The sequence below is a fragment of the Girardinichthys multiradiatus genome, chromosome 19, assembly GCF_021462225.1.
Source record: "Girardinichthys multiradiatus isolate DD_20200921_A chromosome 19, DD_fGirMul_XY1, whole genome shotgun sequence".
Taxonomy (NCBI): domain Eukaryota; kingdom Metazoa; phylum Chordata; class Actinopteri; order Cyprinodontiformes; family Goodeidae; genus Girardinichthys; species Girardinichthys multiradiatus.
Window position 1 is genome coordinate 26,353,601 of NC_061811.1, and position 13,376 is coordinate 26,366,976.

The 13,376-nt window shown below is 40.0% G+C and overlaps 1 long non-coding RNA gene across 1 annotated transcript; it reads left to right on the forward strand.

The window, feature by feature from the left end:
• Positions 1-1,317: 1,317 nt before the first annotated feature.
• On the forward strand, positions 1,318-3,000 carry LOC124855787. Its single transcript, XR_007035151.1, has 2 exons — positions 1,318-1,454; positions 1,546-3,000. It is a non-coding gene; the product is annotated as an uncharacterized LOC124855787 (long non-coding RNA).
• Positions 3,001-13,376: the final 10,376 nt, after the last annotated feature.

A 13,376-nucleotide genomic window follows, 5' to 3' on the forward strand; every position in this document is an offset into this window, starting at 1 on the left:
AATTCAGAGTGCAACAACGGAAGTAACGAGATGTGCTTGATTTTTATAATAATAATACGGAGGAAGTATTATTTTAATAATAATAAAGATTCTGACAATAACATGACATCCCTCAGTCAAGGATAAACATCACACTATCAATATGTTTTGTTTTCCTTTTTAAGCGATTTTAAAGTGCATTATTAATAAAATAGATTTTTATTTGTTTTCTGAAACAAATAAAACCATTTTGTTTAAGTCAGTTAACTGATTTATTAATATCGAAAAACATATTATCTATGTTGAACAAGGTGGTCACTAAATACTATTATCTATAAACAATGCTGTGTATTTGGACATCATTCCTACCTAGAGGGCGATGTTACAAAATGTTTGTGTGTAAATTGTCAAAATAGTTGCCACACACTATCCACATTTCCATTTCAGCAGTTTGATACATTGAGGTGAGAGGAATTAAAACGTTTTTCAGATCACCATGTGACCTCTTGACTTTTTCTGTTCCTTTTCGATGTAATTTACACAGCTTCATTTTAGAGGTGGGGGGCATCGCACATACTCAATTTTGTCACACTTTAATGTTGGTGCGTACTTAAGGGGCGTTTTTAGGGTCTTGATATATTGGGGGCTTTAGCCCAGACCACTATGACCACTATGTTTATTCCTCCTGCTACCGCGGTCTCGCCAGCCAACACCAGCTCTTTCTTAAAGATTAGCGTCGCGCATACAAAGGTGCATTACGGTAATGGAGCAGAAAGGATGCCGATCCTGGAAACGGTTGAGAAAATAAGAGGAAAACAGGAAAGTAACCTTTAGAACATTTATATTAATGACATTTTTACAAATTTCACACACATGTTTTATGTAAAAAAAAATTTTTTTTTAAAGTAATAATTTCACAGAGGATGTTTGGTGAAATAATACCTACTAATGCTCACCATTATAGGCATTTGTGTCACTTTCAGGAATGTATTTTTCCAAACTCATAAGAGGTGACAACACAATCTCTTCAGATTATATTAAATGGTCATCTATACTGTAACCAGAATAAATATTTCATAATTTTACTGTAGACTTTTGGAGAAATAACGGGTCAAAGTACCTCAAAATGCTCATCCAGTATCCGACATCTGACACAGTATTGGTCAGTGGATTACTGGAGGTCCAGGAAGACTGAACACGCTCTTCTCTATGTATGACAGTAAAATTATGAAATATTTATTCTGGTTATAGTATAGATGACCCTTTAATATAATGTGAAGAGAGTGTGTTGTCAACTCCCATGGTTATACTGGATGTGTCGGGGTTCTGGGGGATTTCTCTCCTGTCACTTGTTAACCGTTCAGTCACTAAGTGGAGCCAAGGACCTTGGTGAGGTGGGCACAGGTGTTTCCCATCTGCAATCTTCTCCGGAGCTTTAAGAGGGAGATGCATCCTGCACTTCTTCGCCTTAAGTGGTAACTAGTCTGGCCCCCTGAGAATTACTCTGTGTTGTGATTTCCCACACATCGAAGTTTCTTGTACTCACCCCCTGTGTGATCCTCCTAGCCTCGGAGTCCTAGGTTCTCTGCACCTTCTCTCCTGGTTCTGGAGGAGGACATCGGTTCTGACCCAGTCCTCGTTACCTTCCTGGCATGTTCCTCGGATCCCACTAAGGCTGGCTGCCGCTCAAGCTCCGGATCTTCCAAACATCAGCAAACGAACCTGCCCACTCTCCAACGTGAGTCCAACAAACCACCGCACTCAGTTTCACTAACCATTCCTTGGTTTAAAGGCTTCCGAGAAGTGACTGAAACTTACCTCGTCCATTCGGAAAACCCGCTCGGAAGAGATCCTCCAACCCCGTTCCCTCCTCTGGCGCGAAGCTAATCATTAAGAGAGAGTTCGTGTCGGCTGCGTGACCGCGTATTTCTGACTGTCGGCTCACTTGACCGCAGTTACCTGCTGAGTGGAGCACACCCCGGTCTCAGTATAAATGATGAGACCGGACAAGTGGTTCCCAAAGAAGATGTTTTTTTTTTCAGCCTTAAGGAACCAGTAAACCCCAGACCTTTAAAGGGCTGTGCTTATTCTCAAAGAATCTGGGGTTATGTAACCCCAGAAGCGTAAAGGCTTCGAGTGCGTAAATACGCAGTCAGAGGCACCCTGTGCAAATGAACAGGGAGGATAAATCAGGGCGGAGGCTGACATGACAAACCTGCTGCTGTGGACAGTGATGACACAGCTTAACAAACTGTAACAGTCCAGAAAAGCAGGAGCAAAACATAACAGAAGGAACATTTTCAGCAGCTGGATCATAATGACGCAGCACAACAACCTCCTGCGTGCTTCAAGTTGCCAGAGCAGAGGGCATCTGTTCGCTACACGGGAAAACGCGCAGTGCCAGGCCAGCTGTGGTTCTCACTGAGTCCACAGGAGGATCCGCCATCAGGAGTGGACGACTTCCCTCACACGCTCCTTTGTGGTTTTGCTCCAGTTCGGCTGAACCCGCAGCCTCTGGATCGGGTCACAGTTCCTCCTGCAACCCATGGAGGATCCACAGGATCAGCGGAAAATACAAAATAATTTTAGATAATCAAATTTGACCTTATATTAAATATTTAGTTTTTCTTGCTGTCGTATTGAACAGTATAGAATTAATTAAAACATAATTAAAAGCTTTTAAAACAACAAAATCTTAACTGGGTTAAAAACAATTAAATATCAGTTTCTATATTGGGTTCATATATTTGTACATCCGACTCTAAGGGCTTCACCAGTCATGGACCTCACCGCACGTCACTGAATTGAAATCTAATATAGCCCGGGAAATACCAAGTATGTTCATGTTACAGGCTATTATTATATCACAAATAATCCCAACAATTTATTAAGAACAATCATTAGGCCTATAATGAAACATGAACGGGTAGAATAGTGATAAAGAGGGGTGTTTTCATTGTACACTTGATGTGTTAGATGTAATATTTTCTTATTAAAATAAAGAAAATAAAAAAAATAAAACATTGCCTCCTTTTGTCGTTATGAGGTTAAACAGTTTTTGCAGAACTTCTGCTGACAAAACAACCGTTTTTTTTTTTTGCTTTTTTTCATATTAACCAATTGTCTTTAATAAAAGAAAAAGTAAAAAGTGAAATGGTACCCTGGCCCCCCACTATTCCGCGCCACTGAATATACACAATAAACTTATAACTAAACAGGTATTACTTATAACCCCACAATGTGGTTAGTCGTCCCAAAAGGTTGTCACAAATGCACAAGTTACTTGGCTGTGTGTACCTGTTGAACAAATGTCTCTTGAGGATGAAGTTATTCCCGCCAGAACCTTTAGGCTTCCATTACACACCGAAATAGTAATGACATAGCATAGCTTGATATTTAAGTGAATGTAAAACTTTCTCCTCTACTAGTCTCTGTCCAACCCCACATGTGGCAATACTGGTGTGAAACCATTGGCATCTCTTCCTTTTACATTGATGCAAAATCCAAGGCAATGACTGTTGGATCGGAGGACATGTTGGACATATCACCAGACTTATACCATCAAAGGGCTGAAATAGAGGGGAGTAACAGTTTTGAAAAATATGCGAAGAAAACATGAATAAAAACCATCCAAACCAAAATCTACAGCACCCGCCAAAGACTGTACAGGTACTTCTCAAAATATTAGCATATTGTGATAAAGTTCATTATTTTCCATAATGTCATGATGAAAATTTAACATTCATATATTTTAGATTCATTGCACACTAACTGAAATATTTCAGGTCTTTTATTGTCTTAATACGGATGATTTTGGCATACAGCTCATGAAAACCCAAAATTCCTATCTCACAAAATTAGCATATCATTAAAAGGGTCTCTAAACGAGCTATGAACCTAATCATCTGAATCAACGAGTTAACTCTAAACACCTGCAAAAGATTCCTGAGGCCTTTAAAACTCCCAGCCTGGTTCATCACTCAAAACCCCAATCATGGGTAAGACTGCCGACCTGACTGCTGTCCAGAAGGCCACTATTGACACCCTCAAGCAAGAGGGTAAGACACAGAAAGAAATTTCTGAACAAATAGGCTGTTCCCAGAGTGCTGTATCAAGGCACCTCAGTGGGAAGTCTGTGGGAAGGAAAAAGTGTGGCAGAAAACGCTGCACAACGAGAAGAGGTGACCGGACCCTGAGGAAGATAGTGGAGAAGGGCCGATTCCAGACCTTGGGGGACCTGCGGAAGCAGTGGACTGAGTCTGGAGTAGAAACATCCAGAGCCACCGTGCACAGGCGTGTGCAGGAAATGGGCTACAGGTGCCGCATTCCCCAGGTCAAGCCACTTTTGAACCAGAAACAGCGGCAGAAGCGCCTGACCTGGGCTACAGAGAAGCAGCACTGGACTGTTGCTCAGTGGTCCAAAGTACTTTTTTCGGATGAAAGCAAATTCTGCATGTCATTCGGAAATCAAGGTGCCAGAGTCTGGAGGAAGACTGGGGAGAAGGAAATGCCAAAATGCCAGAAGTCCAGTGTCAAGTACCCACAGTCAGTGATGGTCTGGGGTGCCGTGTCAGCTGCTGGTGTTGGTCCACTGTGTTTTATCAAGGGCAGGGTCAATGCAGCTAGCTATCAGGAGATTTTGGAGCACTTCATGCTTCCATCTGCTGAAAAGATTTATGGAGATGAAGATTTCATTTTTCAGCACGACCTGGCACCTGCTCACAGTGCTAAAACCACTGGTAAATGGTTTACTGACCATGGTATCACTGTGCTCAATTGGCCTGCCAACTCTCCTGACCTGAACCCCATAGAGAATCTGTGGGATATTGTGAAGAGAACGTTGAGAGACTCAAGACCCAACACTCTGGATGAGCTAAAGGCCGCTATCGAAGCATCCTGGGCCTCCATAAGACCTCAGCAGTGCCACAGGCTGATTGCCTCCATGCCACGCCGCATTGAAGCAGTCATTTCTGCCAAAGGATTCCCGACCAAGTATTGAGTGCATAACTGTACATGATTATTTGAAGGTTGACGTTTTTTGTATTAAAAACACTTTTCTTTTATTGGTCGGATGAAATATGCTAATTTTGTGAGATAGGAATTTGGGGTTTTCATGAGCTGTATGCCAAAATCATCCGTATTAAGACAATAAAGGACCTGAAATATTTCAGTTAGTGTGCAATGAATCTAAAATATATGAATGTTAAATTTTCATCATTACATTATAGAAAATAATGAACTTTATCACAATATGCTAATTTTTTGAGAAGGACCTGTATTTAGGGCCGAGGGGGACGTCCTGCCTCAAGTGGCGGAGTTCAAGTATCTTGGGGTCTTGTTCACGAATGAGGGAAAAAGGGAGCGGAAAATCGTTAGACGGATTGGTGCTGTGTCAGCAGTGATGTGGACACTGTACCGGTCCGTCGTGGTGAAGAGAGAGCTGAGTCAAAAAGAGAAGCTCTCGATTTACTGGTCGATCTATGTTCCTACCCTCATCTATTGTCATGAGCTTTGGGTCATGAACGAAAGAACGAGATCGGTATCCATCCCACTTTGGATGGAGCAGCTCTTCTTTCTAGGAATCTGGCCGAATTTATTAGTTATCCAAAACTCTGACAACCCAGGGTTCAGACCAGGAAGCAGGGTCGTAGTTTTAACACTCCTCTCTGCAGCTTCTGTACTGCTATCCACCCATTACCCTATTAAGACAGTGTCTCGCCCACGGCCAAAATTCAATAGATTAAAAAATTATCTGAAACGAGGAAATCAGGAAAATCTCATAAAAATAAACACAACTCAGACTAAAAATAAAAATAAAACAATTAAATGTGGCTTACTGAACATAAGATCTCTCTCTTCAAAGACTTTGCTAGTTAGTGACCTGATTTGTGAAAATCAGATTGATTTATTTTGTCTCATAGAAACCTGGCTCCAGCGAGAGGATTATGTTACTATAAATGAGTCAACTCCTAATAAGTATTTAAATTTTCACATTCCTCGAAATACTGGGCGAGGAGGAGTAGCAACCATCTTTCAGTCCGATTTATTGACTAGTCCCAGACCAATCAATAGCTACGACTCTTTTGAATATTTAATCCGTAGTTTTCCTCATCAAAATTGCAAAGCACTAAAAGCACTTCTGTTTGTTGTTTTGTACCATCCACCAGGCCCTTACTCTCAATTTTTAGATCAGTTTTCAGACCTTTTATCTGATTTAGTTTTAAATACAGATAAGGTTATTATAGTGGGGGATTTTAACATTCATGTTGACACTGAAAGTGATGGCTTAAATATAGCCTTTAATGCTATCTTAGACTCAATTGGCTTGGCTCAAAACATTAACAAACCTACCCACCTTTGTCTTCATTCTCTGGACCTTGAGCTGACATATGGCATTGAGTGTAAAGACATAATATTCTCTCATAACCCTGTCCTGTCTGACCATTTCTTAATAACCTTTGAGTTTAATTTAACCGAGTACTCCACACCTGAAAGAAAATTTCATTATAGTAGATCATTATCAGACAATGCTGTAACAACCTTTAAAGAATCTATTCCACTTTTAATTTCCTCATTATCACAGAAAAACACAGTGGAGGGCAATAATTTTGTTTCTGCCCCTTCACAAATTGATTCTCTTGTTCATAGTGTTACTTCATCATTGCGTAGTGCGTTAGACAATGCAGCTCCCTTGAAAAAGAAGGTAACTGTTCATAGGAGGCAGGCTCCTTGGTTTAATTTAGATCTGCATACTTTAAAGCACAATGTTAGAAAATTGGAGAGAAAATGGCGCTCTACACACCTAGAGGATTCCTACTTAATCTGGAAAAATAGCCTACTGTTGTATAAAAAGACACTTCACCAAGCTAGAACAGCTTATTTCTCATCATTAATAGAAGAGAAGAAGAATAATCCCAGGTTTCTCTTTAGTACAGTTGCTAAACTTATACAGAGTCATAGCTCTGTTGAGCCATCCATTCCCTTAGCTCTCAGCAGTCATGACTTTATGGGATTCTTCTTAAATAAAATTGATTCTATTAAAAAGAAAATCTTTGATATACTCCCGAAGATGATTACTTCATCCTCAGCAAGTGAGATAACATTAGAAATAACTGCAGAACCTGATTTGTGTTTGGATTGCTTTGATCCTGTGGAGCTTCCTGAGTTATCAGAAATATTAGCTTCATCTAAACCTTCAACTTGCATGTTAGACCCAATCCCAACCAAATTATTTAAGGAAGTGTTCCCTCTGATTACCAGCCCCATTTTAGATATGATTAATTTATCCTTAGTAAATGGATATGTACTACAGGCTTTTAAGGTAGCTGTAATTAAACCTTTACTTAAGAAACCTTCGCTTGATCGAGATGACTTAATAAATTACAGACCTATATCCAATCTTCCATTCTTATCTAAAATTCTTGAGAAAATAGTTGTTAATCAAATGTGTGAGCATTTATTCAGCAATGACCTGTTTGAAGAGTTTCAGTCAGGCTTCAGAGCTCATCATAGCACTGAAACAGGTCTGCTAAAAGTCACTAATGATATTCTTATGGCCTCAGATAATGGACTTGTGTCTGTACTGGTTCTGTTAGATCTCAGTGCTGCATTGGATACAGTCGATCACAATATTCTCTGAGAAAGGCTGGAATATGCTGTAAGGATCAGGGGAACAGCGCTAGGCTGGTTTAAGTCTTATCTGTCTGACAGATTCCAGTTTGTTCATGATAAATGATAAATCATCTTTAAACTCCAGGGTTAATTGTGGAGTACCACAGGATTCAGTACTTGGGCCAATTCTCTTTACTATATATATGCTTCCAATAGGTAAAATTATCAGGCAGCCTAGGATAAATTTTCACTGTTACGCTGATGATACTCAGCTTTACTTATCCATGAATCCTGATGAGCCCAACCAGTTAGATAGACTACAAGCATGTCTTGAAAACATAAAAACTTGGATGACTTTAAATGTCCTACTTCTAAATTCAGACAAGACAGAAGTTGTCGTCTTTGGAACGGAGACTTTAAAAAAGAAACTTCTTAGTCAATCACTTAACCTGGATGGCATTAAATTGACCTCCGATAATAAAGTAAAAAACCTTGGTGTTATTTTTGACCAGGACATGTCATTTAAATCCCATATTAAACAGGTTTCTAGGTTTTCCTTCTTTCACCTCAAGAGCATTGCCAAAAATAGAAATATCCTATCCAGGAGTGACGCTGAAAAACTAATCCATGCATTTGTTACTTCAAGGCTGGACTATTGTAATTCTTTACTATCAGGATGTCCACAAAATGCAGTTAAAAACCTTCAGCTGATTCAAAATGCTGCAGCAAGAGTTCTGATGAAAATTAAAAAGAGAGATCATATTTCCCCTACTTTAGCTTCCCTTCATTGGCTCCCTGTTAAATCCAGAATAGAATTTAAAATTCTCCTCCTCACATATAAAGCCCTTAATGATCTAGCTTCATCATACATCAGAGATCTGATTGTTCCATATGTTCTTAACAGAGCACTTCGTTCTCAGACTGCAGGTTTACTGGTGGTTCCTAGAGTCTCTAGAAGTAGAATGGGAGGCAGATCCTTTAGTTATCAGGCTCCTCTCCTGTGGAACCAGCTCCCAGCTTTAGTCCGTGAGGCAGACACCCGGTCTACTTTTAAGGCTAGGTTTAAAACTTTCCTTTTTGATAAAGCTTATAGTTAGAGTGGCTTAGGTTATTCTGAGCTATCTCTGTAGTTATGCTGCTATAGGCTTAGGCTGCTGGAGGACATAACGACCACTTTCACCCTCTTCGCTACATTCTCACACTACTCTCCAATTTTTGCATTATTTGTTGTTATTTCAGCTTTTAACTTTATGTTCTCCATCTTTTCTCTTCCTAGAAGCTACACCTGACCTGACTCTGTGTCTACCTGTGACACCTTTCTGGAGAGGGGCATCGTCCAAGCTTCTGCTGGCGACAACTTAATGCTCACCCTCTACCGATGATCCACGTCTTTTAGCGTTTAACCCTTTCTCTCTACTAGACATGGCGATTGACTGAGCTTAACTGTAACTAACTGTATGTGCTCTCTTTCAGACTCTAACCTTGAAAACTGGCTCAGAGTTTATCTGTTCTTTCTTTCTAGGTGAAACGACTAAAGGAGCTACATCCACTAACATTTACTTTACCTTCCCATAGAAAGTATTCCTGGATCAGTGCTTCTTTGTTCTCTTTGTGTCTGCTCTGTTCTCTCAAACCCCCAGTCGGTCGTGGCAGATGGCCGCTCACACTGAGCCTGGTTCTGCTGGAGGTTTCTTCCTGTTAAAAGGGAATTTTTCCTCTCCACTGTCGCTACATGCATGCTCAGTATGAGGGATTGCTGCAAAGTCAACGCCAGTGACTGTCCACTGTCTCTACATGCTCATCTGGGAGGAGGGAATGCTGCAAGTCACTGACTGGATGCAATCTGCTGGGTTTCCTTAGACAGAAAAACTTTTTATCCAATTTGAATAAATAACTGAATCTGACTGCACTGTTCAATGGTTACGATTAATTGGAATGTATGTACCTGACTTTTGTGATGTGCCTTGAGACAACATGTTGTGAATTGGTGCTATATAAATAAACTGAATTGAACTGAAATTGAATTGATCACGAATACAAGCAGTCGAAATGAGTTTCCTCTGCAGGGTGTCTGGGCTCTCCCTTAGAAATAGGGCCAGAAGCTCGATCATCCGGGAGGGACTCAGAGTAGAGCCGCTGCTTCTCCACGTCAAGAGGAGCCAGTTGAAGTGGCTCGAGCATCTGGTTAGGATGTCTCCTGGACGCCTCCCTGGTGAGGAGTTCCGGGCACGTCCCACCAGGAGGAGGCCCAGAGGAAGACCCAGGACACACTGGAGGGACTATATGTTTCTCGGCTGGCCTGGGAACGCCTTGGTCTTCCCCCGGATGAGCTGGCCCAAGTGGCTGGTGACAGGGAAGTCTGGGTCTCTTTGCTTAGGCTGCTGCCCCCGCGACCTGACCCCAGATAAGCGGAAGACAATGGATGGATGGATGGAGACTGGAATAAGTTTATGGTGCTGAGTGAGGGCAATATAAACAATCTAGATTTAAACAAACCAATAAATAAACTTAACTCAGACAGAAGTATAATTAATGCAGCCAAAAAGCTCTATTCCTAAAGGTAGTGGGACAAAAAAGAAGATAGTACCATGGTGAAAACGAAAATGTACACTAGCAATAAAACAGCGGAACAAGGCTTTTAAGACATTAAGAAAGATAATTTGTTTCCAAAATCTAACAAATTACAAAAAGAAACAGGCAGAGGTTAGAAAAATCCTAAGGCCTGCTAAAAGGGAGTATTGGACAAAATACTGTGAATCACAGGGTAAAAATACACTACTAGACAGGGTTACAGATAAAAATGTCTGGATTATTACTTCCCTATTATGAAAGACAATGAAAATATTAATTATAATAAAAGTCAATCAGAATTATTAGTTAAAACATTTGCAAGGATACACAGTACAGGGAATCTCAACAATATAGAAAAAAAGAGGATGTGAAATAACATTACAGAGAAATATCGAAATACTTCAGATTGAAGAAGTTTTCTTTGATCGAATGAAATAAGGCAGTAAAGAAATCTCAAAAAGCAACTTCAGATCAAAATCAAATCGTTATTGACTTTATTCCTTATTGGATGCTGATCACTCTTAGTGACACGAATAAGAAAATATTATTAGAATTATACAGGTCCTTCTCAAAAAATTAGCATATTGTGATAAGGTTCATTATTTTCTATAATGTAATGATGAAAATTTAATATTCATATATTTTAGATTCAATGCACATTAACTGAAATATTTCAGGTCCTTTATTGTCTTAATACGGATGATTTTGGCATACAGCTCATGAAAACCCAAAATTCCTATCTCACAAAATTAGCATATTTCATCCGACCAATAAAAGAAAAGTGTTTTTAATACAAAAAACGTCAACCTTCAAATAATCATGTACAGTTATGCACTCAATACTTGGTCGGGAATCCTTTGGCAGAAATGACTGCTTCAATGCGGCGTGGCATGGAGGCAATCAGCCTGTGGCACTGCTGAGGTCTTATGGAGGCCCAGGATGCTTCGATAGCGGCCTTTAGCTCATCCAGAGTGTTGGGTCTTGAGTCTCTCAACGTTCTCTTCACAATATCCCACAGATTCTCTATGGGGTTCAGGTCAGGAGAGTTGGCAGGCCAATTGAGCACAGTGATACCATGGTCAGTAAACCATTTACCAGTGGTTTTGGCACTGTGAGCAGGTGCCAGGTCGTGCTGAAAAATGAAATCTTCATCTCCATAAAGCTTTTCAGTAGATGGAAGCATGAAGTGCTCCAAAATCTCCTGATAGCTAGCTGCATTGACCCTGCCCTTGATAAAACACAGTGGACCAACACCAGCAGCTGACACGGCACCCCAGACCATCACTGACTGTGGGTACTTGACACTGGACTTCTGGCATTTTGGCATTTCCTTCTCCCCAGTCTTCCTCCAGACTCTGGCACCTTGATTTCCGAATGACATGCAGAATTTGCTTTCATCCGAAAAAAGTACTTTGGACGACTGAGCAACAGTCCAGTGCTGCTTCTCTGTAGCCCAGGTCTGGGGAATGCGGCACCTGTAGCCCATTTCCTGCACACGCCTGTGCACGGTGGCTCTGGATGTTTCTGCTCCAGACTCAGTCCACTGCTTCCGCAGGTCCCTCAAGGTCTGGAATTGGCCCTTCTCCACAATCTTCCTCAGGGTCAGGTCACCTCTTCTCGTTGTGCAGCGTTTTCTGCCACACTTTTTCCTTCCCACAGACTTCCCACTGAGGTGCCTTGATACAGCACTCTGGGAACAGCCTATTCGTTCAGAAATGTCTTTCTGTGTCTTACCCTCTTGCTTGAGGGTGTCAATAGTGGCCTTCTGGACAGCAGTCAGGTCGGCAGTCTTACCCATGATTGGGGTTTTGAGTGATGAACCAGGCTGGGAGTTTTAAAGGCCTCAGGAATCTTTTGCAGGTGTTTAGAGTTAACTTGTTGATTCAGATGATTAGGTTCATAGCTCGTTTAGAGACCCTTTTAATGATATGCTAATTTTGTGAGATAGGAATTTTGGGTTTTCATGAGCTGTATGCCAAAATCATCCGTATTAAGACAATAAAAGACCTGAAATATTTCAGTTAGTGTGCAATGAATCTAAAATATATGAATGTTAAATTTTCATCATGACATTATGGAAAATAATGAACTTTATCACAATATGCTAATTTTTTGAGAAGGACCTGTATAACAATTTATTGGAGGAAGGAAAACTACCAAGCAAATGGAAAGAAGCAATTATTATCCAAATCTTTAAATCTGGAAAAGAATTTAGCAGGAAACTATAGAACAATTGCTCTTACTTCTTGTTGAGGTAAAATAATGGAAAATAAATGGTCAATAACAGACTAATGTACTTTTTAGAGTGTAAGGAGAAGATGAAATGTTATCAGTCCTTAAATGACATAGTGAAAAATATCATCCACATATTGGGATACAACAATGTGAAGCAAAACAAAAGAAACAATTCAATAGTTTTTGATCAATAAATCAGGTAGAACAATTAATAGTGGAACAAATAACTATGATTTGACTCTATGGCTATTCTGATGGCATTAGACTGAGTAGAGGAATTTGGAGAAAAGAAGGTTGTAATTTGTTCAGACTCAAGTAGTGTATTAACGAGTATTCAGGAGATGCATACAGATTCAAGACAATGTATTATATTAGATATAAATCACTCAGATTTCAGGTTAAAAAATAATGGCATAGAGATCAAGCTAATGTGGGTTCCTGCATATACTGGCATTAAGGGAAACAAGTTGGCTGACAGATTAGCAAAAATGGAGCAAAAAAAATTTTGATTTGAATGTGAAAATGAGCAAAAATGAGGTTAAGAGTATAGGTAAACTATAGGTTAAAAGGAAATGGCAAGAGCAGTGGGACACAGAAGGCAAGGCTAGATATTATTACAATATTCAAAATAAAGTGGATGAATTTTGAAATTGTAATAGGGTAAAGAAACATGATGAGAGGATGAGATTTGGTCACACGGGATTAGAGCACGCTTAAAATGAAATAAACATGCTACAGGATTTTGCCAAACCAATAATCAAAAGAAAAGAAATGGAAATATGCCATAAAAGTGGAATGACAATAAGAAATAAAGGATGTATAAAGAATACCAAAATCTGTGCTAACAAAGAACTATGAAGAGAGAAGCAGAAGCTACATGATGATGAGACTGAGGGTAGTTAATACCTGTCTACATGACATGTATGTAATTGGAAGAAAAGCAATGATAAATGTGAGGGATGTGGAGAAAAAGAAGGTGT